This window comes from Notamacropus eugenii, chromosome 6, assembly GCF_028372415.1.
Source record: "Notamacropus eugenii isolate mMacEug1 chromosome 6, mMacEug1.pri_v2, whole genome shotgun sequence".
NCBI lineage: Eukaryota > Metazoa > Chordata > Mammalia > Diprotodontia > Macropodidae > Notamacropus > Notamacropus eugenii.
The window spans coordinates 48,586,152-48,611,220 of NC_092877.1; the positions used below are offsets into that span (position 1 = coordinate 48,586,152).

Below are 25,069 nucleotides of genomic sequence, written 5' to 3' on the forward strand. Positions count from 1 at the left end.
CACCTCTTTTAATTCTATGATATGGATTTTGAAAAGGCCTCCTTTGTTCACAAAGTGAAATTACTATTACATCTCCTCTAAAACTGACCTAGAGAAACACTTTACCAAGTGAGGTTGCTGTGCAACAGAAAAGAGGCTACCTCTGGTGTTGCCTCATTCAAGCCATGGAAAGGTGTTGAAGGAAGAGGTAAATTTTTTCTACAAACAACTAAAAAAAGTAGTTTGAGAAATATAGGAAAATATCAAAGAAAGCTTTAATATAAGATTTTAGAATGACCCTGAACACATTAGCTCAGGTTACAATTTCTCAGTTGTCATTTTACAGATATTGCTTTCTAACCTTTTAATCTTTTTATGAGCACATCCCCCATCTCATTTCCCAATTACTTTTGTGAGATATAGGGGGCACATATGCCCTTAGCTGAGAGGGCATCTGGGTTCTATTCTGAGCTCTATGACTTCAGGTATACTTGCAAACTCTAAGCTTCAGTTTCCTCATTAGTAAGATATAAAAAATGGAGTAATTTAATCTGATTTATTTTATCTATGATTTGGCAACTGGCGTAGAAACAGAAATTTGCAAACTGGTAATGAAATATCTCCTTCCTCAATAGAGAGGTTGGAGGGAGAGGGAGGTCTACTATAACAGAATATTTAACCAATTGTTAGTGAATCACATTTGTTTAATTATTTATTATTGGTAGTAGTAACAAGGAAGGATTCACTCTAGAGTTAGACAGGGGTTCCCAACTGGAAATGGTTGTAAAGTAAAGGCAAAATGAGTCAAGCATTTTAAAAATAAATGAAAGACTAAAAGTCAACACAAAAGAGGTGCTTCAATTTCTTCTGGGAATATTGTAAATATACCCATAGCATTTTATAGTGAAAAGAAAACTAGATTTGAAGCCTGGGGACCTGGGTTCAAATCCTGGCTCTATTGCCTGATCCCTATGTAATTATAAGCAAGTGAGCCCTTTTACATCTCTGGCTATAGTTTTTCATCTATAATGCTTAGTCCTTGTGTGGCTTTGGGCAAATCATTTCACTCCCTGGTCTTCAGCATTCTCATTGATAAAAGGCAGGAACTGCCCTTTAAGGGTCACTCCAGTTCAGCATTTGGAATCCTGCCACTGAATGAACTGATGCTTTATTGAAATTGAACCTGAAAATGAAGACCCCCATGATGCAGATGAGGCAGCCCATTCCATTTTTGGATGGTTCTAACTGTAGGAAGGTTTTTCTTTCTATCAACCCTAGATTTACTTCCTTAACTCTCAATGACAACAACCAGATCTTAGGATCATAGGATCACGGATGTAGAGCTGAAAGGAAACTGAGAGATCACTTTGTCTAACCTTGTCACTTAAAAGGGAAGAGAATAGAAACCCAGAAAGGTATTAAGCACTCCAGCAGGCATGATGTCCAGTCCATCCAGAGCACTTGCTACTTCCTATTATGTTTATTCTTCTAAATGCAACATAGCAAGCAAGTGATTCTTGTTGGTAAACTTGTTAAAAGTGACACAGGCTAGGGCACCGTATATTTCAACTGTGAAGGTAAAAGTATGAAGCACAGATGAATGCACATCTCAACAACTTAAACACTCACCTGCTTTCCTTTGTTACAAAATCCCAACTTCTACCTGCTCTTTTTAGTGGTAAGCAGTCTCAAGTCAGTTCTCAGAGTCTGAGAATTATGCATTATATTTTTGAAGTCAGGTTCTATTTAGTGTTTTACCTCACAGTACTTAGTTAACAGTACAGAAAGACAAAACATTTTTCTTGTTTTTGTCAATTTCTAAGGTAAGTTAAAATATAATCTTAGCAAATGTGATTCTTAGATGGAAAGAGAATTCTGAAGAGCATCAAAGACACATATCACTCAAGTATTTGTTAACATGCCCAGTTCCAAAAAGGAAAGGCGCTAATAGAAGGTTATAAATATAGAGTCACACTCCATTTCCAGGACTAAATATTGATGTTCAGGAATCTTAAAACACAAATGCAAATGTTCTTCTACCTTGCCTTTATTAGCCAGTCTCACTTAAAATTCCTATTTAGAAAGAAATTTTTAAAAATTACCTAATCTAAGTTTATAATAGTCTCTTAGAGCAAAACTAATTTGTAAGTATTTTGCATGAGGAGTTACTATTATACCTAGCAAGAGACGGTACTATGTCCAAGAAGACACCTTCTGACTATCTGAACCTTTCAGTCTAATCTTGATCATCAACCCCAACAGTAGGGACATGTAGAGGACTATTACTACACTGTAAGAAATAATGAATATAATAAATACAAAAAAGCCTAGAAAGACATGTGAATGAAAACAAAAGTGAAGTAAGCAGAACTAGGAAAACCAGATACAATGACTATAACAGTGTAAATCAAAAGAACACCAAAACAATAGAAACTGAATGCTGTGCAATTATATGGAACAAAAGTTTGCCCCCAAAGAAAGATGATACCTCTCTGCCTCTCTGCAGATGAAAGGAACTATGGGTGTGAAACATTGTATAGAATAGAATTTTTTGATGTGTTGATTAGTTTTGCTTAGCTGGTTTTCTTTTTCTTTTTTATTCTTTATTATGAAGAATAGGTATCTCTGAGAGAGGTGAAGGTGCATATATTGGGAAATGCACATCAAAGATATAGATGAACAAAAGATATCAATAAAGTATATATTTTAAAAGCATAGTGTTACTTTTTTGTTTTATTTTATTTTTGTGTTTAATATATTTATTTATTTTTAGTTTTCAACATTCATTTCCACGAGATTTTAAGTTTCAAATTTTCTCCTCATCTTTCCCCTCCCCCACCCCAAAACACCATGCACTCTGATTACCCCTCCCTTCCCTTATCCCCATCTTCTCTCTTTTCTTGTAGGGCAAGCTAGATTTGTATACCCCATTACCTGTATTTCTTATTTCCCAGTTGTATGCAAAAACAATTCTCAACATTCATTCCTAAAGCTTTGAGTTCCAACTTCTCTCCCTTCCTGTCTCCCCACCCATCCCCACTGAGAAGATAAGCAATTCAATATAGGCTATACATGTATAGTTATACAAAAGACCTCCATAATAGTCATGTTGTGAAAGACTAACTATATTGTCCTCCATCCTGTTCTGCCTGCTATTTACTCTGTTCTCTCTTTTGACCTTGTCCCTCCCCTAAAGTGTTTACTTCTAATTATTCCCTCCTCCCATTTGCCCTCCTTTCTGTCATCCCTCCCCACACCACTTATCCCCTTCTCCCCTACTTTCCTGTAGTGTAAGATAGATTTTCATACAAATTGATCCCTCCTTAAGCCAAATGTGATGAGAGTGAGCTTCACTTTTCCCCTCTCACCTCCCCCCTTTTCCCCTCCATTGAAAACCCTTTTTCTTGCCCCATTCCATTTCTCCCTTTCTCTTCCCAATATATTCCTCTCTCACCCCTTAATTTTATTTTTTAAGATATCATCCCTTCCTATTCAACTCAACCTGTGCCCTCTGTCTATATGTGTGTGTGTGTGTATGTATAAAATCCCTCCAACTACTCAAATACTGAGAAAAGTCTCAAAAGTTATAAATATTATCTTTCCATGTAAGAATTTAAACAGTTCAACTTTAGTAAGTCTCTTATGATTTCTCTTTCCTGTTTACCTTTTCATGCTTCTCTTCATTCTTGTGTTTGAAAGTCAAATTTTCTTTTCAACTCTGGTCTTTTCATCAAGAATGCTTGAAAGTCCTCTATCTCACTGAATGACCATTTTTTCCCCTGAAGTATTATATTCAGTTCTGCTGGGTAGGTGATTCTTGGTTTTAATCCTAGTTCCATTGACTTCTGGAATATCATACTCCAAGCCTTTTGACACCTTAATGTAGAAGCTGCTAGATCTTATGGAATTCTGATTGTATTTTCACAATACTCAAACTGTTTCTTTCTGGATGCTTCCAATATTTTCCCCTTGACCTAGGAACTCTGGAATTTGGCTATAAAGTTTTTCTTTTTGGATCTCTTTCAGGAGGTGATCAGTGGATTCTTTCAATATTTATTTTACCCTCTGGTTATAGAATATCAGGGCAGTTTTCCTTGATAATTTCATGAAAGGTGATGTCTAAGCTCTTTTTTTCATCATGGCTTTCAGGTAGTCCCATAATTTTTAAATTGTCTCTCCTGGGTCTTTTTTCCAGGTCAGTTTTTCCAGTGAGATACTTCATACTGTCTTCTATTTTTTCATTCTTTTGGTTTTGTAATTTCTTGGTTTCTCATATGGTCATTAGCTTCCATCTGCTCCATTCTAATTTTTAAAGAACTATTTTCTTCAGTGAGCTTTTGAACCTCCTTTTCCATGTGGCTAATTCTGTTTTTAAAGCATTCTTCTCCTCATTGACTTTTTGGACCTCTTTTGTCATTTGAGTTAGTCTATTTTTAAAGGTATTATTTTCTTCAGCATTTTTTTTTGAGTCTCCTTTATCAAGCTTTTTACTTGTTTTTCATGCTTTACTTGCATGTCTCTCATTTCTCTTCCCAATTTTTCCTCCACCTCTCTTACTTGATTTTCAAAATCCTTTTTGAGCTCTTCCATGGCCTGAGACCATTGCATATTTATTTTGGAGATTTTGGATGCAGAAGTCTTGACTTTTATGTCTTTCTCTGATGGTATGCATTGTTCTTCCTCATCTGGAGGGATGGAAGAAAATACCTGTTCACCAGGAAATTAACCTTCAGTAGTCTTATTTTTTTTCCCTTTTTGGGGTATTTTCTCAGCTCCTTGACTTTTGAGTCCTTTGTCAAGAGAAGGGTATACTCTAGGGACCTGTAAGTTCTCAGTTCCTCCAAGGTGGCACAATCAAGGGAGAGGAGTTTACTCTTCTCCTGGCCTGCGCTCTCGTCTGGGAGACGAGCTTTTCTGCCCAGGATCTGTGAGAAGAATTCCCTCTTCAGAGCTTCCACCAGCTCCACCACACAGCTCTTCCTCACCCCAGGGCTGCCACTCAGGGCTGAGATACAGATCAGTTGCTTAATTCCCCCAGGGTCTTTAAGCCAAAGGTTCCAAGAATGGACACTGCTGCTGCTGCCTGGGGCTGCCTAGGCCTGCCTGGGGCTAGGGCTAGGGGAGGACCCTGCTCCCTTCTCACCTAGGTGAAAGAGCTTTCTCACTGACCTTTTGCATTCATGGGTTGAGGAATCTGGGAACTACAGTTGCTGCCTATAATTAGTGCCCTGAAGCCTACTCTAGTCCTGTACGTGCTGTGCCAGGTGGCCCCGGCTGGGCTACACTCCACTCTGACACCTTTCCTGTCAGTCTTCTAGGCTATCTTGGGCTGGAAATCTCTTTCACTCTGTCTTTTGTGGCTTCTGCTGCTCTAGAATTTCCATGGTGTTACTTTTTAAGAAAATTCAAAGTTCTCATTATCTGAACTATTGCAACTGCATTCTAATGATTAATCTCTCTGGATCAAGTTTCCCTGCGCTTCACTCCAATTGTCAACCAATTGCCAAAGTGACTCCTAGATGATGCTTTCTGTCATCTGTGGTTCTTTGCACTGACTGTGTTCCATACCTGCAATGCTCTCCCTCCTCACGTCTGGACTCAGGTCAAATCCCCTACACTCCCCCCCCATCCCCGTCTGCAGGAGGTCTTTCCTAGTTCAACTACCTTTCCCCTTTCAGATTACCTTCTACCTACTGTTTTGATAACTAGTCTATATCTAGGTATTTACAGGTCATCCATTAAAATATCAGCTCCTTAAGGGCAAAGACTTTATTTTTGCCTTTCTATCTATCCTCATCATTTCAGCATAGTTTCTGGTACATAGGAGGCTTGCTGACTGACTAAAACTATCCCTTTCCTCAAGACACTTACATTTTACAAGGAAAGATAATGGGCAAAATTTATTGTATATGTGTGTGCACATACATGTGTATATGTATATATGTGTGTATATGCACACATATATAAACATTATTATAAAGCTATCCTAAAGAGAACATGGTTCCCAGATTTCAGATTTTTTTCTTTGATGTCTTCTATTATTGAATAATGGAAAACCTATCTTGAGACAAACATCTGAGAAGCACAGCAAAGATACAAAGTATCTAATGAGTCTACATCCTAGCTACCTATCTTGATGGCTGCATGAGTCATTAGGTTACATAGCATGCTGCAGTCATCTCCCAGGAAAGTAAAAAAGATCAGGAATTGAAAATCAACCCTTTATTTTTCCCTCTGTTTACAAAATAAAAAATATTCACATTTATAAGATCAGCTTTTTAAGAATACAAAGCTCTTTTTATTTGATAATGCCTTAAGATTGGGGGAAGACAGGAGAGAGGGTTGCAGATTAGAACACTCTTCCAGCAGCATACTTTTGACATTATAAAAAAAAAGATATACTGGACCACAAAAAACTTTATTTGCATAGAGACAAAGAAGCTAAATTAAGTGAGAAGGAACCAATTCAGACAGACTTTTTAATCTAGCACATTCACAGATGTATATATAAAGGCTCAGAGACTCCTAGGCATTACAAATGGATAATCTCAGACATATGACCCTATTTCCCAGGAAGGTTATAATTTTGGTTACAGAGCAATAAGAAGGAGGTCCCTTAACCCCTCTGGATTTCAGTATTCCCAACAATAATCAATTGTTCTAGAAATCTACACCATAGGAAAAATATAGAAACATAATGAGATACGTACACATGGTAACAGGTAAAAATCTCATTACAAAACAAGATTCTGTATTACAACTTTTACTCCTGTGTCCTAAAGAATGGCCCCATGTAACAGTATTTGATGATGGTTTAGTTATGACTGATAAATAAGTTTCACTGTTCTTTCCATGTAACTTACACCTTTTCTAAAGAACATCCAAGAAAATCTCCTCCCTCATTTTCAACCTTTTCTTCTCTACTAGCTTCTCTCCTTTAGATCCTTGTAGAGTCCTTGAGGGCAGAGACCCTACTATCTCAATTTGGTCATCTCCTGTAAGACCTAAAGAGGGTGCTTTCACACTAGATGTTTAATGTATGTTTCCCTGAACATGGACTCAAGGCTCCTTTATCCTCTACCAAAAAACAAATAAAAACTCCAAAAAACTCCTTTGACCCCACCCTGCCAATCTAATGTCCTCTCTCTATCATCCCCTATAATGCAAGATATCTGAAATATCTTACTCATTGCTTAAGGTCATAGTTCCTTGTACATAAAAGGCTCAGGAGAAGAAAGTAAGGTTGGTGACCTTGCACAGCCCTCCTTTACTCAAATCAAAGTCAACTGCAAGTCATGTTATCATCTTGATGTCATGGTCCTCTTCAAGGACAAAGGACAAACACAACAACAACAACAATAAACAATGCCAGTATGAAAATTAGGTTCAGAGTTTTCTAATTTTTCGGTTTTGGGATATATCAACATAACAACAGGGTAATCCAAAAAATTTGATGTTCTAACAGTAACACAGAGTAGGTCACCTCTCACTTTTTGATCTGGTTATTGGCAAAAACAAAGCAAAACAACAAAAAAAACCTTTAAAATTGTATTTAGATCAATTTTGTAAGAGATTTTAGCAGGAAGGGGGATCTCCATAAGTTTCCTGAACTGCTAGAAGCTGCTCTGAAGTCCCACCCATTCCAGAGTGCCTAAGAGAATAAGATCTCTAGAGAACCAGAGAGCTGTACAAGATGAGACATCTGAGTCTTAAGATATGATAGACCAATGAAATGGGCAATTTTACATTTTTCTACTATTTACTTTTTCCTCCTGTGCTTTTATCTGTAATGTCAGCTTACTAAAGAGGACTGACTTCAATGGTTCAAGTCAGCATCCCACTCAATCTCTCTCTCCCTCTCTTACATTGTTTCCCATCATAACCTTCACAGTTAAAAACCCTTGATGAAGCATTTGTCATATCTCTTAGTAATTCATTAAGGAGAGACTGCATCTTTAAAAGAATCAAAGGGAGGAATAAGAGAAATTCATTATTTTTCTATAAATACTCAATTACTAATATTGGGGTCCAGGTTTTTTTCCCTCTTTTTACTTCCTCATTTAAAGATTCATTCCTCTGATTACAAATTACTCATAATGTAAAATGCTATCCCCATCTAGATAAAGAACCAATGGACTCGGAATATAGATCAAAGCAAACTTTTTTCACTTTATTTTTTTTTTTGTGGTTATTTTCCTTTGGTCTGTTTCTTCTTTCACAACTGTTAACTAGTATGGAAATATGATTTACATGATTGCCCACAGATAGCAATATCAAATTGCTTACCATTTTAAAAAGGGGGGAGGGGGAGGGAGAAAAATTTGGAACTCAAAATCTTATAAAAATGAAGGTTAAAATTGTCTTTACATACAATTTGGAAAAATTAAGTACTATTAAAAATAAAATAAAATAAGAAATTACCAAAAAAAAGATACAAATAGAGTTAGTCCCTCTAGGTCAATCAGTCTCTTAAGTACAAGGCTGATGAGACTGGCCTAATTCTCCAGGAACATTTTCCTCTATCTTGGGCAGGACTCCACTCAACTGGGAGAGTTTATTTCTGATTAAAGGGTAAAGAGAATCTAATCTAGGTGGATTCTAACCCTAGTTCAACTCAAGTAGTCTGGGTGGAGATGGATCTTCTGTTCAGATAGCTGGAGGTAGGGGAGTCTCATCAGGCCACGTTCTCAGCAGGAGGAGCTGAAGGCTTTCAGCCTACTCCCTTGTCCACCCTCTCATTGATTGTTCACCAATCAGGGTTGATCTCTGCCAGGAACATTCACTTTTCCAAAGATATTTAAGCATTCAATTATCTCTAAGGTGGGTCTCTGATTACAGAGAAACCACACCTCAATTTATTGATTATTTGCTAGCATAATTAATAAACTGATTATTAATTATTCAGAAACTCTGCCAGACTTTTAATTCATCTCAATATAATTATAATCACTGGACAACTAGATATTCCTAGTTTTTTCCCTATCAGTCTCTCACTGTGCATTTTTATAAGCTATCTTCCACCTCTGGAACCCACTTCATTCACACCTCCATCTGTTGAAATTCTTCTCTCTTCCTTCAAGACTTCAACCAGCCACTTTATAAAGTGTTCCCTGACCCCTGACCCAGAAATCAGTGGCCTTTTCTCTCCTCATGTCTCTTATAGCACTTTGTTATAGTTATTAGACTTCTACTTTTCTATCATCACATTCTACTTCTGTATTAGAGAGTATAACGTATATATCCAAATATTAGAGTATATATATTTTATATTGAGACAGCTAGGCAGTTCAATGGATAAGAGCACTGGGCCCACAGTCAGGAAGACCTGAGTTCAAATTTGACCTCAGACACTAGCTGTGTAACCCTGGACAAATCATAACCTCTGTTTGTCTTAATCCACAGGAGAAGAAAATGACAAACAACTCCAGAATCTTTGCCAAGAAAACCCATTTGACCCTTACAATCACTCAGTTGATATAGGTGCTATTATTATCTCCATTTTAAAGAAGAGGAAACTAAGACACAGAGAGGTTAGGTCACTTGCCCAGCATCACACAACTAGTAAGTGTGTGAGGCTAGATGTGAGCTCAGGTCTCCTTGACTTCAAGTCTCAAGCTCTACTGTATCATCTAGCTGCTTCTGGACTCTGAGTTCCTGCAGACACATAATTATTTTTTCCTCAAAACCCTCCCCCTGTTCCTTACTTTCCTACTACTATCCAAAGCACCATCATCTTTGCCATCACCTAGGTTCACAGTTTAGGGGTCATTCTCAACTCTTCATTGGCTCTAACTCCACCTATCCAATCTAATGTCATATCTTGTCACTTAATGCAATTCCTGGCACATAGTAGGGCTTAATAATTGCTTGTTGATTGACTGAACCTATAAGTTATTTGTATAGGAAGTTTTTTAAAAAATTAATTTTGTTTTCCAGGTTTTTTTTCTCCTTTTCCCCTTGAACAAAAAGAAAAAAAAAACCCGCAACAGATATGCAGTCAGGCAAAGCAAAATTCCTTCATTAGCCATATTAAAAAAATTATGTTTCATTCTACACTTTGAATCTATCACCTCTTTCTGAAGATGGGTAGCCAACTTCATCATCAGTCCTCTGTGGTTGATCACTGTCTAGAACAGAATTCTGACATCTTTCAAAGTTTTTTTCTTTATAATGTCACTATATAAATTGTTCTGGTTCTGCTTACTTCACTAAACACCAGTTCATATAGATTTGCTTAGTTTCCTTTGAAACCATTTCATTGTTTATTATGGAACAGTAATATTCATATGCCACAATTTGATTAGCCATTCTCCAATAAGTAAGCATCCCTTTCCATTTTTTTGCTAGTATGGAAAAGGCTACCACAAATATTTTTGTACATTTTTAACCTTTTCCCTCTTTCTTTGATATCTTTGGATTACCTAGTGGTAATATCACTGGGTTAAAGTGTAAGCACAGGATAATAACTCTGGGGGCATAGTTGCAAATATTTCTGCTTTCCAGAATGGCTGGATCAATTTACAGCACCTCTAACAGTGCATTAGCATGCCTGTTCTCTCAAAGCCACTTCAACTTCTGTCATTCTTTGCCATGGCTATGAGGTGGTATCTCTGGGCTGCTTTAATCGGTATTTTTTTCATTTGATAGCTTGGATTTTTTTATTTTGAAAACTGCTTGTTCTATTCTTTGATCATTTACCTTTTGGGGGAATGACTCATTCTTATAAATCTGAATTTATTCCTTATATATCTGGATATGAGTTTTGGCAAAGAAACTTACTACAAAGAATTTTACCCAATTACTTGTTTCTCTTCTAATTTTAATTGCATTTGCTTTGTTTAATGCAAAACTTTTAAAATTTTATATAATCAAAACTGTTTTAACTTTTGTTGTTTTCTCTTGTTTGGTCATGAACTTTTCCCCTATCCCCAAATCTTAAAGGCAATTTCTTCCTTGCTTTCAAATTTGCTCATTATGTCACCTTTTAAGGATAAGTGAAGTATCAATTTGTGTTCTTCAGTGTGAGATGATGGTTTATACTTAATTTCTGCTAGAATACATTTCCATTTTCCGAGCAGTTTTTGTCACATAACAAGCCTTTACTTCAGTAATTGGAGTGTTTTTGGTTTTATTGAAGACTGTGCTATTATATTCATTCACTTCTGTTATGCTATGTACTTCATCTGTATCTCTAATCTATTTTTTTAACCAAAACTAAATCATTTTGATGATTACTACTTTATAGTAATCAAATCGTACTATATCTGTACCGAAAGGCTTCCTTCTTTCCTACTTTTTTTTTCACTATTACCCTTGAGATTCTTGACCTTTTGTTTTGTTGTTATTTTTTAGCTCTATATAATAATCTAACTATATAATAATCCATTGTTAGTTTGATTGGTATAGTACCAAATAAGTAAATTAATTTAGGCAGTATTGCCATTTTTTCATTATATTGGTATGACCTAATCATAAGCAATTTCTCTAATTATTTGTCTATTTCTGTAAAGTGTTTTGTAGCTGTATTAATATAGTTCCTGTATGTGTCTTGGGAGATAATTTCTCAAACATTCTATAATTATTTTGAGTGAAATTTCTATTTCTATCTCTTCTTGTGGGGTTTTGTTTGTAATATACAGAAATGCTGATGATCTGTATGGATCCTACAACTTTGCTGAATTTATTATTTCAACAAATTTTTAATTTACTCTTTAATGTTTTCAAGATCATCATATCATCTGGAAAAGTAATTTCATTTCCTCTTTGTCTCTGTTTATTCCCTTGATTCCTCTTTCTTGTCTTATTGCCATACTTATTTTTTTAGCACTATCTTAAGTTGCAGTAGTGATAATGGGCATCCTTGCTTTTATCCTGAATCTTAATGTAAAGACATTTAACTTTTGTTTATTATATATAATGTTTGCTCTCACTTTTAGAGAGATGCTACTTGTGATATTAAGGAAACTTTAACAGAAATAGGTATTACATTTTGTCAAGAGCCTTTTCCACATCTCTTAATAGCATCATACAGTTTTTATTATTTGTTAATAATGTTTGTTATCTTTATAGTCTTCTTGATATTAAATCTGCCCTGTATTCCATAAACCCAACCTGATCACCATATAGAAAATTTTTGATATGTTGTAACATTGCTAACTTTAACATTTTTTTTTAATCAATGATCATTAGGCATAGTGGTCTATGGTTTTCTTTCTCTGCTTTCTCTCTCCTTGGTTTGGGTATCTAGATCATTATGCAAAGAGATTGATGTACTCCCTTTTCTTTTTATTTTGTAAAAAGTTTATGTAATATTGGAATTGCTTTTTGAATATTTGATAGAATTCATTTATGAACTGATTTGTTCCTGATTTTTTTTTCCTTTGGGAATTCATCACATTCACTTAAATATGTTTTAGTATTTTATTTTGTCATTATTTCACAGTTATTTCTATTTATCCCTTTTTTTTTGGCACTCTCTCTACCTTACTGAACCATCTCCCTTGTGACAAAGAATTACAGGTAAGTAAAAATATCCAACATAGCATCTGCATCTAACAACTACATGCATGCACATATGTGTGTACACACATACACACATACACACAATTGTACCTGCCTATCTTCTGTCAGCATGGAGGCATGCTTCATTATCTGTTGTTCTGAACTTCATTGGTTTTACAGTTACTCAGAGTTTAATGTCCTTTCATAAGCTGTATATATACTGTGCTGTTAGTGTGACTTCTTTCATTTTGTTATCAATTCATAAAAATTCTCCCCATGTTTCTCTAAATTCCTCACATTCATTATTTCTTATTGAACAATAATATTTCCATCATATTTCCCCCCAGCCATTCCTCAGGGGATAGACACCCACTTTCTAGTACTTTACTAACACAAAAGATTTCTGCTATGAATATTTTGACATAAATAAGACCTTTATTTATGACTTTGACTTCTTTGGGATAGAAGCCCATTAGTATTATTGTTGAGTAAGGATAGGTTAGTCACATTTCTTGCAGAATTCCATCTTGTTATATAGAACAATTAGACTAACCCATGGTTCAACCAATAGTGTATTAGTGTACTTGTCTTCCCATAGCCCCTCCAGAACTTAATGTTTCCATTTTTAAAAAAAATCATCTTATAGGATTAAAAAAACCATAGATTTAGAGCTGAAGAGGATTTATGAGGTCATTCTGTCCAATCCCCTCATTTTACAGACAAGAAAACTGAGGCCCAAAGAGATTAATTTACTTGCCCAAGGTCACATAGTAAACAGCAGAGCCATGATTTGAATTATAATTCTCTGACCTGAAAACTCAATTCTTCTCATTGCATCATACTGCCTCTCATTTTTGCTAATGTTTATAGTAAGTTATTTTAATTTGCATATCTTTTATTAGTAGTACAAACATGTTTTCACATGGTCATTTGTAGTTTGTAATTCTTCCTTCAAAAACTGTTTGTTTGTATTCTTTGACAATTTGTACTCTTATTCATGAGGCCCCTTATATCTGGAAAGGACCAGACTAAGTCATTCCTAGCGGTAGCCCATAGTATAGTAGAAAGTACACTCACCAGTTGAGTAACTTTGGGCAAGTCACTTAACCATCTCCAAATGCCTCAGTTACTTCCTTGGGAAATGAGGATGATAACATTTGTACTACCTAACTCATAGCATTGTTAAGAAAATACTTTTTAATCTATAAAGTGCTGTAGAAATTTGTTTTTATTTTTATTAGGTACTACAGAGAATAACTGTCAATTGTGAAACATCATGAGCCCCCTGTCCCACTCCCAAAATATGAGTTTTACAATTAAATTAAAATCAGGCTGATTTGAATATCACACATAAAGATGACTACTGACCACTAGTTGATTTAAAGACTTGTTCCTGCTATCCAACAAGAACAGACTACTAATAAACCTGATTAGAGAAGTCCTATACAACTTACAGTCTCTATACACCACCATTAAGCTGACTAATGTACACTTTGCTACAGCTTTTAAGGCCTATGTTTCCAAGAAGACTGTGATTTAGTACCACTAGCTCTCTAATGAAAGGTTACATCCATCTGCCTTAGGCTTTGTGAGGTTCTTGGAAGCTCTGAAAACCAGTTCTACTGAAAAGAATATCCTGGCTAAAAGGTTGTTAGAAGAACTGCCAATACTTAGGGCTTAACCACAGTGTTCTGTCTGTACCTGCCCTCCTCTTCCTATGATGAGCAAGCAGAATCTCTTTAAAGCAGTTAGAGAGCCCTTGAGGTTTAGGATCTAAGAACCATAGTTCTGAAGGCAGTTACTATAGTCTTACCATCACTTGCCTGCAGGGACATATTTGGGTCTGATTAGGCAACCAGTACTACTTAGTACTAAAATGTAATTTTCTTGGGATTTGGGATGAACTATTTTCAAGGTTCTGTAATAAAATAATAATAAGTATTACTGCTTTAAAATATGCACTGGAGGCCCAAATATTAATTAGAAAATATGCTAGGATAACTAGGCAACCAGCAAATTAAAGGTTGTTCTCTTGGCAAGTTAAATATCCCTCCAGTGGTAGTAATCACAGAGCAAAAATCTGGCTTTTGAAAAGAACAAAAAATGTAATATTTACAGAAAGTTTAAAGGTAAAAATGTATTTGTAATTTCATACACCCAAAAGATATTTACTGAGTGCCTACTATGTATAAAGCACTGTGGGGAATTCAGAGAAGAATACGATACCTTCATGTCCTTTCGAAGGGCTTTTTTTTTCCATTAGAGTTTAAAGACTAATACAAGAGAAATGATACAAAAGAAATAAGTATACAATAAGGTACTATGTTAGAAATGCCATGAGATAGGAAAATAAAATTCAAAAATAAAAGATGAAGACATTATTACTGTCTTGAGGGAAGGCCAGGATGTAGAAGAACCAGGGAAAACTTCACAAAGACCAGTGGAGGCCAAGAAAAGGACATAAGTAGAGAAAAGGAAGGACAAGTCTTTTTCATAGAAGAAGGAGGAATATAATTTCACACTTTGCACATCCAGGAAGTAGTTGGTAAAAAGGCTAGAAGGTTCTGGAGAGAGTCAATACCAAATTAGGGAGTTTGAATATTACCCCTGAGCAATAGGGAGCCGGTAATATTTTCTGAACAGTGGAGTTGTTTTGGAATATTAATCTAGCCCCAAAAGGACTGAAGGAGGTAAATATTAAAGAGGGGGAAATCAATTTAGATCAGGGATTCTTAAATTGTAGTGCATGAACTGATTTTAAAAAAAGACACTAATAACATTTTATTTTATGCATTTGAAAATATGATTCTGAGTGGGGGCCCATAACCTTCACCAGACTTGCCAACAAGGTCTATGACACACAAAAAGTTTAAGAACCCCATGACTTAGAGGCTATTAGACTAGTTTAGATGACAGGTAATGTGGGACTGAACTAAGGTGGTAGAAGTGAGAGTGTAAAAGTAAGAAACTATTGTAAGACACACAAAGTCCACACTTAGCATCTGGACTTAGAAACTACTATTCATTAATTTGTCCCAAGTATATAATAATAATCAATGTTGGGAAGGAGGAGAAGAATACTCTCCCTGATATTTTCAGTTTAAGATGGTAAATAATAAATATAAGTATAAACGATAAAATGATAAATCTCTAGGGCTAAGAGCAGATTTGGAATAATTCAAGATTATTTAGGGATTATGGGATATATTATGGGATTATTTAGACAGCAATTTGGGACCTTAAATCTCATTGGTTGCTGTGGGCATATACCAGTAAGGAACTAAACAGTGTAAGGGAAAGAGCCTTGGGGATCGGAGTAGGAAGCCTCAGTTCTAGGCCCAACACTGTCATCCTGTAAGAGGAAGGGGTTGGGTTAGTTTCTTCTAAGCTCTCAGACTCTATGGCTCCAGCAATGCTAGTATAGATGACTTGCAGAAGGCCTCATTTTCTGAACTTCATGACCCTCACTCATCAGCATTTAGCTTAGTGACTGGCACTTAAATACTTGTTGACTAGCTGACTGACCACTAGTTTTGGACCATTATTTCTAACAAGGATCCTCAACCTTGTCCAGAATATGTTTCTTTTCCTTTTATCTTATAAAACACTTCCTGTTATAGTCACATTTTGAGAATGGCAATCTTAACATTACTGGTATACTTTCTCACCTTAAGAAAAGAGAGTCTGGGACTGTTTGACTCTTAGCTGATATCTGCCTTTGTGCCCAGGGAAGGAAAAGGTATGTAACTACAATTATTCATAAGCTGTAGGAAATAAAAGCATGATGGTAAGAGATGAACTGGCAATCCATCTGTTGCAGAACCTCTGACTGTTAGCAACAATTAATTATGAGAGGCTATGAATATGAATAAGGTAATGGCATTCTCACCTCTCAAAAATAATACGATGGTAATTTGGATGTGAATTCGGGTGGGGCTGATGCAATGTAAAATTTGAGTTAATTCTGAATCCACTCTCCTCAGAGATCAAGATGGTATAGGGAGGGTATACCTCCAAAGTGTGTGTGGGGGAGAGGGGGAAGATGTTTGTACATCTATTCTTGCTCTGTCTTCAAAATCACTATCCCCTTTTAAAAGCAAATTGCTGTTAATTGGTAAAATGGTACTGGGGTCCAGTGACTAGAGAGTAACAGTGGGGGAACAACACCGGAATGGGGGTTTAAGCTGACAGCAGTAGAAAACAGACAACCCAACCCCTCAGGGGCATCCCTAGACCCCTGTAATTGGCCTGGCTCTGGGATAATGAGCTTCAAGTACCTACTATACTATACTGCTCCAACATGAAGGGCCTTTACAAATTATCTCGTCCAAATCCTTTTTACGAGTGATGACAGGCCCAGAAAGCTAATGTGATTTGTCCAGTGTCGCACAACTCTCATCAAACTAAAACATGGAGATGCTGATATTTGAAACTAAATGCTAACAATGAAATGATTCTACACATGTATTCTATTGGGCTGTTATGACATATTACCAAAGGAATTTTTGAGTCTAAAAATAATGGCATGAAAAACATATATAAACACAGAGATGGCAGCCTTACCAAAGTATTGCAGTGCTGAGAAGGCACAGTTAATAGCAATAGCACAGCCTAAGAATGAGGGCCTTGTATCATGCAATACCTCACAGATCCGTTTTACAGAAAGGGAACCTCACTGATAGAATTCATGGCCTCCTCAGATCTTGCAAGATCTGCATTGTAGCATCCAATCTCCAAGCTTTTATTTATTTTAAAAATACATTTATTGACATTTTTTACTTTGTTTATATTTCTCCAATATTTCTCCTCTCAGAGAGGCATCCTTTATAATAAAGAATTTTTTTAAGGAGAAAAAAAGAGGAAGAGTGAAAAAAACAGCAAAACCAATCCATGTATAAAAGAATCTGACATTATGAAATACTTGGTACCCGTAGGACTCTATTTCACCTCTTCAGAAGATTGAGCAGTGGTTTCTTCTCAGGTCTCTTCTTTGAGGCCATGCTTTTCACATTCACTGATTAAGTTCCTAAGATGTGAAAGGTACTAGGGAGAAGAAAAAAATTAAATAGTCTTATTTAAAGGAGCTTACATTCCATCAGGGAAGCAATGTGTCCATGCAGAAGCAGAAACTGAGTAAGTACAAAACAAATCAAAGGAGCTAAATTCAAGGTAGGGGTGGAGTTGAATGCAATCAGGAAAGACTGAAGGTCCTGAACTGGGCTTTGAAAGAAGTGATTGATTCTGTGAAGTGAAATACAGGGCGGGGGAGGGGGGGGGGGGGTGTAGGAGAGAGAGCAGAATATTCCAGGCATGCTGGATAGCCAGGGCAAAAGCATGAAGATAGGAGATGGATTGCTTTATGTGAGGAATAGAGAGAAAACCAATCTGGGGAGACCACAGAGTGTGGGAGGAGTAATAATACAGAAAGAATCCAGAAAAAGGGATTGGGGTCAGGTTGTAAAAGGCTTTAAAATCAAAACAGAAGAATTTATATTTGATTTTAGAAGCAACAGAGGGCCAATCGATTGAATGGTGAGAGCTTAGCTTGATAATTATGTGATCTTAGGAAGCTGTTACTGAGTCAGGGGATGCCAGTGGTCAGCATTTGCATGTAAGGAATATCACTTTGGTTACAGATTGGAGGACTCAATAAAATAGGAAGAGCCTTGAGGGTGGAAGACCAATTAGGAGCCTACGAAAATAGTCCAGGTAAGATGGGATACAGACTGAATGAAGGTGGGGGTCATATAAATGGAGAAAAGTGGTCAGATATGTGAGATGTTATAAACCAGGGTTCTTCACCTTTTTTTTTTTTAACATCATGGACTACTTCAACGTTTTGGTAATACCTATGTACTCTTTCTCTGAATAATATTTTTAAATGTATAAAATAAAGCACAAAGAATTGTACAAGAAATTAATTATATTTATCAAAATATTTTTGAAAAACAAAGTTCACAGACCCCAGGTTAGAAACCCCCATTGGTGATAACTAGCAACAAGAGTCAGCAGTTGACTGACTACATGGAACGAGGGAGACCAGGAAGGTCATGAAACCAAAGAACTGAAAGAATAGTAGTGCCTGCAACAGAAATGGGAGAGGTTTATGTTACATGTTTGCTTTCTGTTGCCTAGTCAGTGTTGCCAATCAGGAATCCCTCTATTCTCATGAGGAAGTGTTTCAAAGCCCATCCACCTTCCCCACTTTCTTCTCAGACCCCAGTAATACTGTTTTGCCTCTTCGCTATAGAACATAGTAACAGATGACTCCTAGATCTATACATCTGACCCTAATTTATTTCTTGAGCATCTACAACTGAATGCCAGACATCTCTACCTATATCATACATCTAATTGGCATCTCAAAGTCAACTTGGCCCATACTAAAGTCATCATCTTCCCCATTCTAGTTCAACAAGCATTTATTAAATACATGCCACATGTGAGGTGTACAGAGACAAAACCAAAAGCAGTGTCTTCTATAGGGAGATTATGTGCTGCTGAAGCCTCCCTTCCTCTAAACTCCCTATATCTGTTGGCATTAGGGCAGCTAGGTGATGCAGTGGATAGAGCACCAGGGCAGGACTCAGGAGGACCTGAGTTCAAATCTCACCTCAGACACTTGACATTCACTAGCTGTGTGACCTTGGGCAAGTCACTTAACCCCAATTGCCTCATCCTGGGTCATCTTCAATCATCCTGATGAATATCTGGTCACTGGATTCAGATGGCTCTGGAGGAGAAGTGAGGCTGGTGACCTGTACAGCCCTCCATTACTCAAAACAAAGTCAAGTGCAAGTCATGTCATCATTTCTCCATGGCATGGTCTTCTTTGGCAACGAAGAACGAACACACACACGCACACGTGCACACACACACACACACAGAACATAGTATTTCCTGGCTACCCACTAGCCACAAGAAAGGAACTGGGGGGGTCTCAAGAGCATGACTTTACCTTCCTCTCCCAAAACCACAGAGCATGAGGCTTTTACTTGCCTTAGGAGAAACCATGATTTGTTCCAACTATGGGAAATCTGCATCCATGCTTATCTGAAAATGCTGCATTTGTTCTCAAGGCAATGATGGTGCCCATGAGGGTGTATGCTGCCATTATTTCTATCACTAAGTCCCAACTCCTGCGGCCTGCATAAAACCAAAAAGGCCTTCAGACCTACAATTTACAAACAAATCCAAACCACACAAGATGTCTTAATGACAAGGAATGACATATAACGCTTAGTCTATCATGCCAATTAAAAGGTACAAATTATTTGCATTCTGTGAATTTAATCTAAATCTTAGACCATTAATATCCCCTTCTAATGTCACATTGGGATGCAGAGATCATAGTAAAGATGAGGCCAACTGGGTTCAAACTTTGGTAGGTTCTATCTAGGTGAAAAAACTTCAATTACAACTCAATGATACCACTTCCACTTCATAACTTTTTGGAAATATTTAATATCCTGGCAAATGTAACACTTCAGTTTATTGTAAATAAGCCTTCTCCGGTATAGAGTTTCATAGATATGCCCTTTCCTGTTTGCAAAAATATAAAAAGAAACCCAAAAAAATCAAGAAGACATTATAAAAATTAAATGTCAAGATAGGTAAAAAGTTGAAAAAGGGGGGGGGAAAAAGCACGGGCTTAGAAACCAAAGGCCAGGATTTATGTATAACCTCTGCATTTGCTGGTTTTGTGACCTGGGATAAGTCACTAGATGTGTTTTGTGTCCAGCAGTCCAAATGTATAAAACAGCAAAATTTTACATTGGTATAGTATTCCTAAGTATCGTGTAATTTTATTAAAAAGTCTTGGATTCCCAAAATTCAGGTAAGAACTTTGAAAAATTTTAAAACTAGTACTGCTTTAATCTATTCTTAAATGTGACATCATAAACATTAATCAGTGGTAACTCTGATCATTCAACAACTTCTAAAAACATTACAAAATGGTAAGCTAGCAGGTTAATGTTGCAATTAACATGGCCTGGAAGTTATTCAGTTCTTACCAGTGGTAGCATATTCTTTGAAAAGCTAGGACTGTAATATTCAATTCCCAGTTTTAAGCTTTAGGGAGGGAAGAAAGGAAGGGAAAAAAATAAGCATTTATTAAGAGCCTACTGTGTGCCAGGCCCTGTGTTACAAATTATTATTACAAATATTATCCCATTTGGTCCTCACACCATCTCTAGAAGGTAGGTGTCATTATTATCCCCATTTTACAGCTGAGGAAAGTGAGGCAGATAGAATTTAAGTGACTTATCCAATATCACACCGCTTTAAGTGTCTGACCTAGGATTTGAACTCAGGTCTTCTGAATCCAGGACCAGTGCTCTACTTACTAAGGTAGGACACATTTAGTTCATAAAACATGTCAAAGTTAAAATAAAATTTGAAGATCATCCTTTTCATTTCCCATCTAAAGCATGAATCTTCTCTACATACTTCCTCACAAGCAGGTATTTTGCCTTGACCTTCATAAATCCAGTGACAGAATTCATTACCTATGGAGGCATCATATTTCCTTTGTACAACTTTAATTCTCAGAGAATCTTAACTATGTACTGAACCAAATTCTGTCTCAATTCTGCCCTTTAGGGTCAAGCATAATCACTTTGTTTACACTTTCTTATGACAAGCCCTCAAATATTTTGAAGATGGTGCTTACCTAAGTCTTCTCATCACTAGGCTAAACGTTCCCAGTTTCTTTCATTAATTCTGATAGGAAATAGTTCTGAGGCACCTGACCCTCCCCCCACCCCCATTCTGGTTGTCCTCTTAAAAAATGACTCTGGTTCGTCAAAATGCCTTTTAAAATTTGATACTCTGAAATGACACTAGATACAAAATTTTGTTTATGCAGAAAAAAAAAGGAATTGAGTATAATCACAACACTCACTTGGTAATGCTGCTCCTTATTGCATCACTCATTCAAATATCAAAGGCATAGAGTACATAAAGACAAATAATACGCCCACCATTTGCATGCCCTTCTTCCTCCCTTACAGGTGGTCCAGATCCGATCCAATCCTCTCCAGTCCTTTCTCTTCCATGAAGCTGTTATTGATTCCAGCCCACACTAACCTTCTCCTGTTCCAGCCTTCTATATCACATATTACCTCTATGACTCATTTTGCCACCTAATCACATACTTTCTTATACTGGTTATTTTTATAGATATTTCTGTCTTTTTCTCCAATGAAACTATATGCTCCTTAACAGCTGGAATTATATCTAATGCCTCTTTTATAATTCCCACAGCACATAGCATGCTGTTGGCACAAAGAAAGTACTCAATCAGAGAAGCTATAGAATGTCAGAGCTGGGAGGGGCCCCAGAAAATATTTACACCTACCTTCCTCAATTTATAGGAGACTAAACTGGGATCTGGAGAAAGAACATGACTTATGCATATTCACAAGCTGAAAAGGGTTCAGGGCTAGAACTAGACCCCCAGGTCTTTCGACTTTCAGCACCATGCAATTGACTAGAAATATTAGACTGAACAAACAATTTAGGAACTACCTTTACGAATAAGGAGATTTAAAAATAAACATAAAACACTTATGATGCTTTGTTATAACAATCTCTCATGTAGCCACTTCACTAATTAGAAGACATAGTCATCAATATCCAGAGTTTTCACTATTAAGAATAAAATGAATGTGAAAAGCAAACTGTAGCCAGAACGTTATATAAAGGTCAGATATTATTATTTTTTTTTTAGAGTACTAAGCATGGAAAATGGTTTATTCTTCCTTGTCCAGAAAAGGCAATCTGATATAGTGGGGAAAATGATGGCTAGCACAGTGCCTGGCACATAGTTACTGGTTTTTAACCAATGTTTATTGGTTGACTGATTTGTTGATTGGTTGATTGGTTGACTGATGTTGATTCAGTAAAGAACCTAGGTTCAAATTCTTCCTTCAGCACTTACCAATTATGTGACCATGGGTGAGTGACAACCTTTCTGAAACTTATTTACCTCAATAGTAAAATAGAAATAATAATCCCTGTAGGGTTTCTATGAGGATCAGATGAGATGATGTGTGTCAGCACTTCGTGAACCTTCAAGTGCAACATAAAAGCAATAATCACACATTCAGATAGGCTAGTACCATCATGCCCTTGGTGCTAGAAGATGAATGTGAAAGTTATCTTTTACACAAATCCAGCAAAAATGCTAGCTCTGGTAGGGAGGAGGGGGAGTGCACACTGATCCAGGGTTTGCTTGTGCCTCTGCTCCTCCCTCTCTTCTCCCAAATGAACCTGGGCCATTTTCTGATTCCTGCAACTTGCCATCACTTAGTTCTCCTCTCTGACCTCTAACCTGTACCTTCCTTCTGCCTCCTAACTTCATCTTATTAGCCATACCTACACTTGGGCAACTCAACCTCTGTCTGCCTCAGTTTCCTCAGCTGTAAGGTCCTGAACCTTACCTACCTTCCAGGATTGTTCTGAGGATCAAATGAGACAATCTTTGTCAAGCTCTTAGTACAGTCCCTGGCACAAATGCTTGCTCCTTTCATCCCTTCCCCCTTTTATCTCCATGAATGTTCATGTCATCCTTCTCTCTGCTGTGCCTTCTTACCCTTGTCTGGTATTTCTTGCTGCTGTTGTACTTTTCTAGAACTCACTCCCCATGTTGTGGTCAGGCCACAAAGCCACACTTCTTCATCTTAACCATACTTTCTTTCATTTGCTTTAACTTCTATTACATAGCTGTGCCAAGATTCAAACTGTTTTCTTATGACTCCCAGTCTGATGCTCATAAAATTCCTTTCCACTCAACAAATAGTTGCTGCCCATGTACAAGTTCCCAGGATGGAAATAAAGACAGAAACAACATGCTTCTTACCCTCTGACCCTGACACCTCTCCATGACACATTTACACAGGCCATAACCAGATGAAATGTCCCTTCTCGTTCCAATCCAGAAGAACAGCATTCGACATGAACATCTTTGAATTTTTCCCAAGAGAACTTATATATCATCAGGTATATAACACAACACAAATATAATATACACAAATAGCTTTATTTAATTTTAGAAGGTCCTACTCAAAGTGAATAATATCGATGCATTTACTGACTAATCAAATAAGACAGAAAAAGTAAATAAATACTATAAACACAAAACGATCCAACAGCCCTAGGAGTGTGAATTCCATAAGTGACTACCCCCCATAAGACGATCCACCAGCAAGACAGTTTACCTATTCGATGTGGTTGCTACCTAGAACCCTGCCCCCCAGTCCACTACATCCTATCCCCAGAAGATTCTATTACCCTTCCTCACAGTGGATCTCCAAGGTAAATAGCCTCTGGCAAGCTGGGACTATGTCGGCAAAGGAAGTTAGCGAGGCCAGTGGAGAACACTGGGATAAGGACTGACACTAAGGGTTGAGTCTTCAAACAATGTTAGGGGCGTGGCATTGCAGGTCTCCCCCTCTCTTCACTTTTTCCCTTTTGTCCCTAAGGAAAGTCCATAAGACAAGGGCTACAATAATATTATGTTTATCCTGGGAGATTAAGGGATTTTTGACAGGATAATTTTGACTTTGTATGGTTTTCCTCTTAAGAGCTGACTTTATGACTCCACTATAAGTTTATCCTTATCTCTTGGAATGAGGGTTTTTAAATGCTACTTTTTTGGGGTAAGTAATTTCTGGTTTAATCTTCATTAATTATATTGCCCCACAATTCAATGGACTAAATAAGCAAGAAAAGGACTTGAGCTCTGGGGTCTAATTTAACTTCTACTCACTGAATGACAATGGACATGTCATTTAAACAATCTGGACCTCAGTTTCCTTATCTGCAAAATTAGGTCAGACGAAATGATCTATAAAGTACCTTCTTAGTTCTGCACTGTCCTTTTCCTATGCTATTTCATAGCAAGAGCATGTTACTCCTACAAAGTACAAAAAATACTTATGAGGAAAACCTCTCTACAGCTTTAAAAATAGTCCAACTCCTTGAACACTGAACACTGAGAATACACTAGCTTCTCACTGGTGTCATATACAGTCAGATATAAGGTGACTAACATGGAAGTGAAGGGGAGCTCTTATTTGTGGCCTTTCCTTTCTCCCATCTGTATAAACATGGTCATGTTATCCTACAAACCTCATTTATGCTCTGTGAACACCATTAGAAGACTACCTAACATTCCATCTAACTTGCCATCCTTGACTCAAAAAGCCTTCCCTGATTCCCCTGTCAAAATGCCATAACACGGAATTGCATTTTGTAATTGGACTTCATAGAGTTCTTTACTTTGTCCCTAAATAGGTACTTATTTTGAATGAATGTATAAATGAAATAAAAAGTATTGATTAAACCAAGTGCTGTGCCAGGCCCTAGGGATACCAATACAAGCAGGCTCTAAAGACATTGTTTTATTATGATCCACACCTAAGACCTCCCTTTTGGACTCAATCTAGTCTAAACTGCATCTCTTTTCTTATCAACCAACAAAGTTACAGTAACAGACCTTTAATTCTGTAACAAGACACTGCAGAACCCCAAGGGAGGCTTCCTAATTTTAACAGATCATAATAGATACTTGTTTAAATATTTG

At 36.9% G+C, this 25,069-nt stretch overlaps 1 protein-coding gene and 1 long non-coding RNA gene across 13 annotated transcripts in view; one reads left to right on the forward strand and one right to left on the reverse strand.

The window, feature by feature from the left end:
• Positions 1 to 25,069, reverse strand: part of CTBP1 (C-terminal binding protein 1) — a 456,292-nt gene that overhangs the window by 230,848 nt on the left and 200,375 nt on the right. The gene's annotated exons all lie outside the window — the stretch shown is intronic.
• The window catches only part of LOC140510982 (uncharacterized), a 38,885-nt gene that overhangs the window by 2,498 nt on the left and 11,318 nt on the right, over positions 1 to 25,069 (forward strand). Inside the window, exon 2 of the long non-coding RNA XR_011969403.1 lies at positions 18,117 to 18,189. This is a non-coding gene — a long non-coding RNA (uncharacterized lncRNA). The remainder of the gene's footprint in view (positions 1 to 18,116; positions 18,190 to 25,069) is intronic.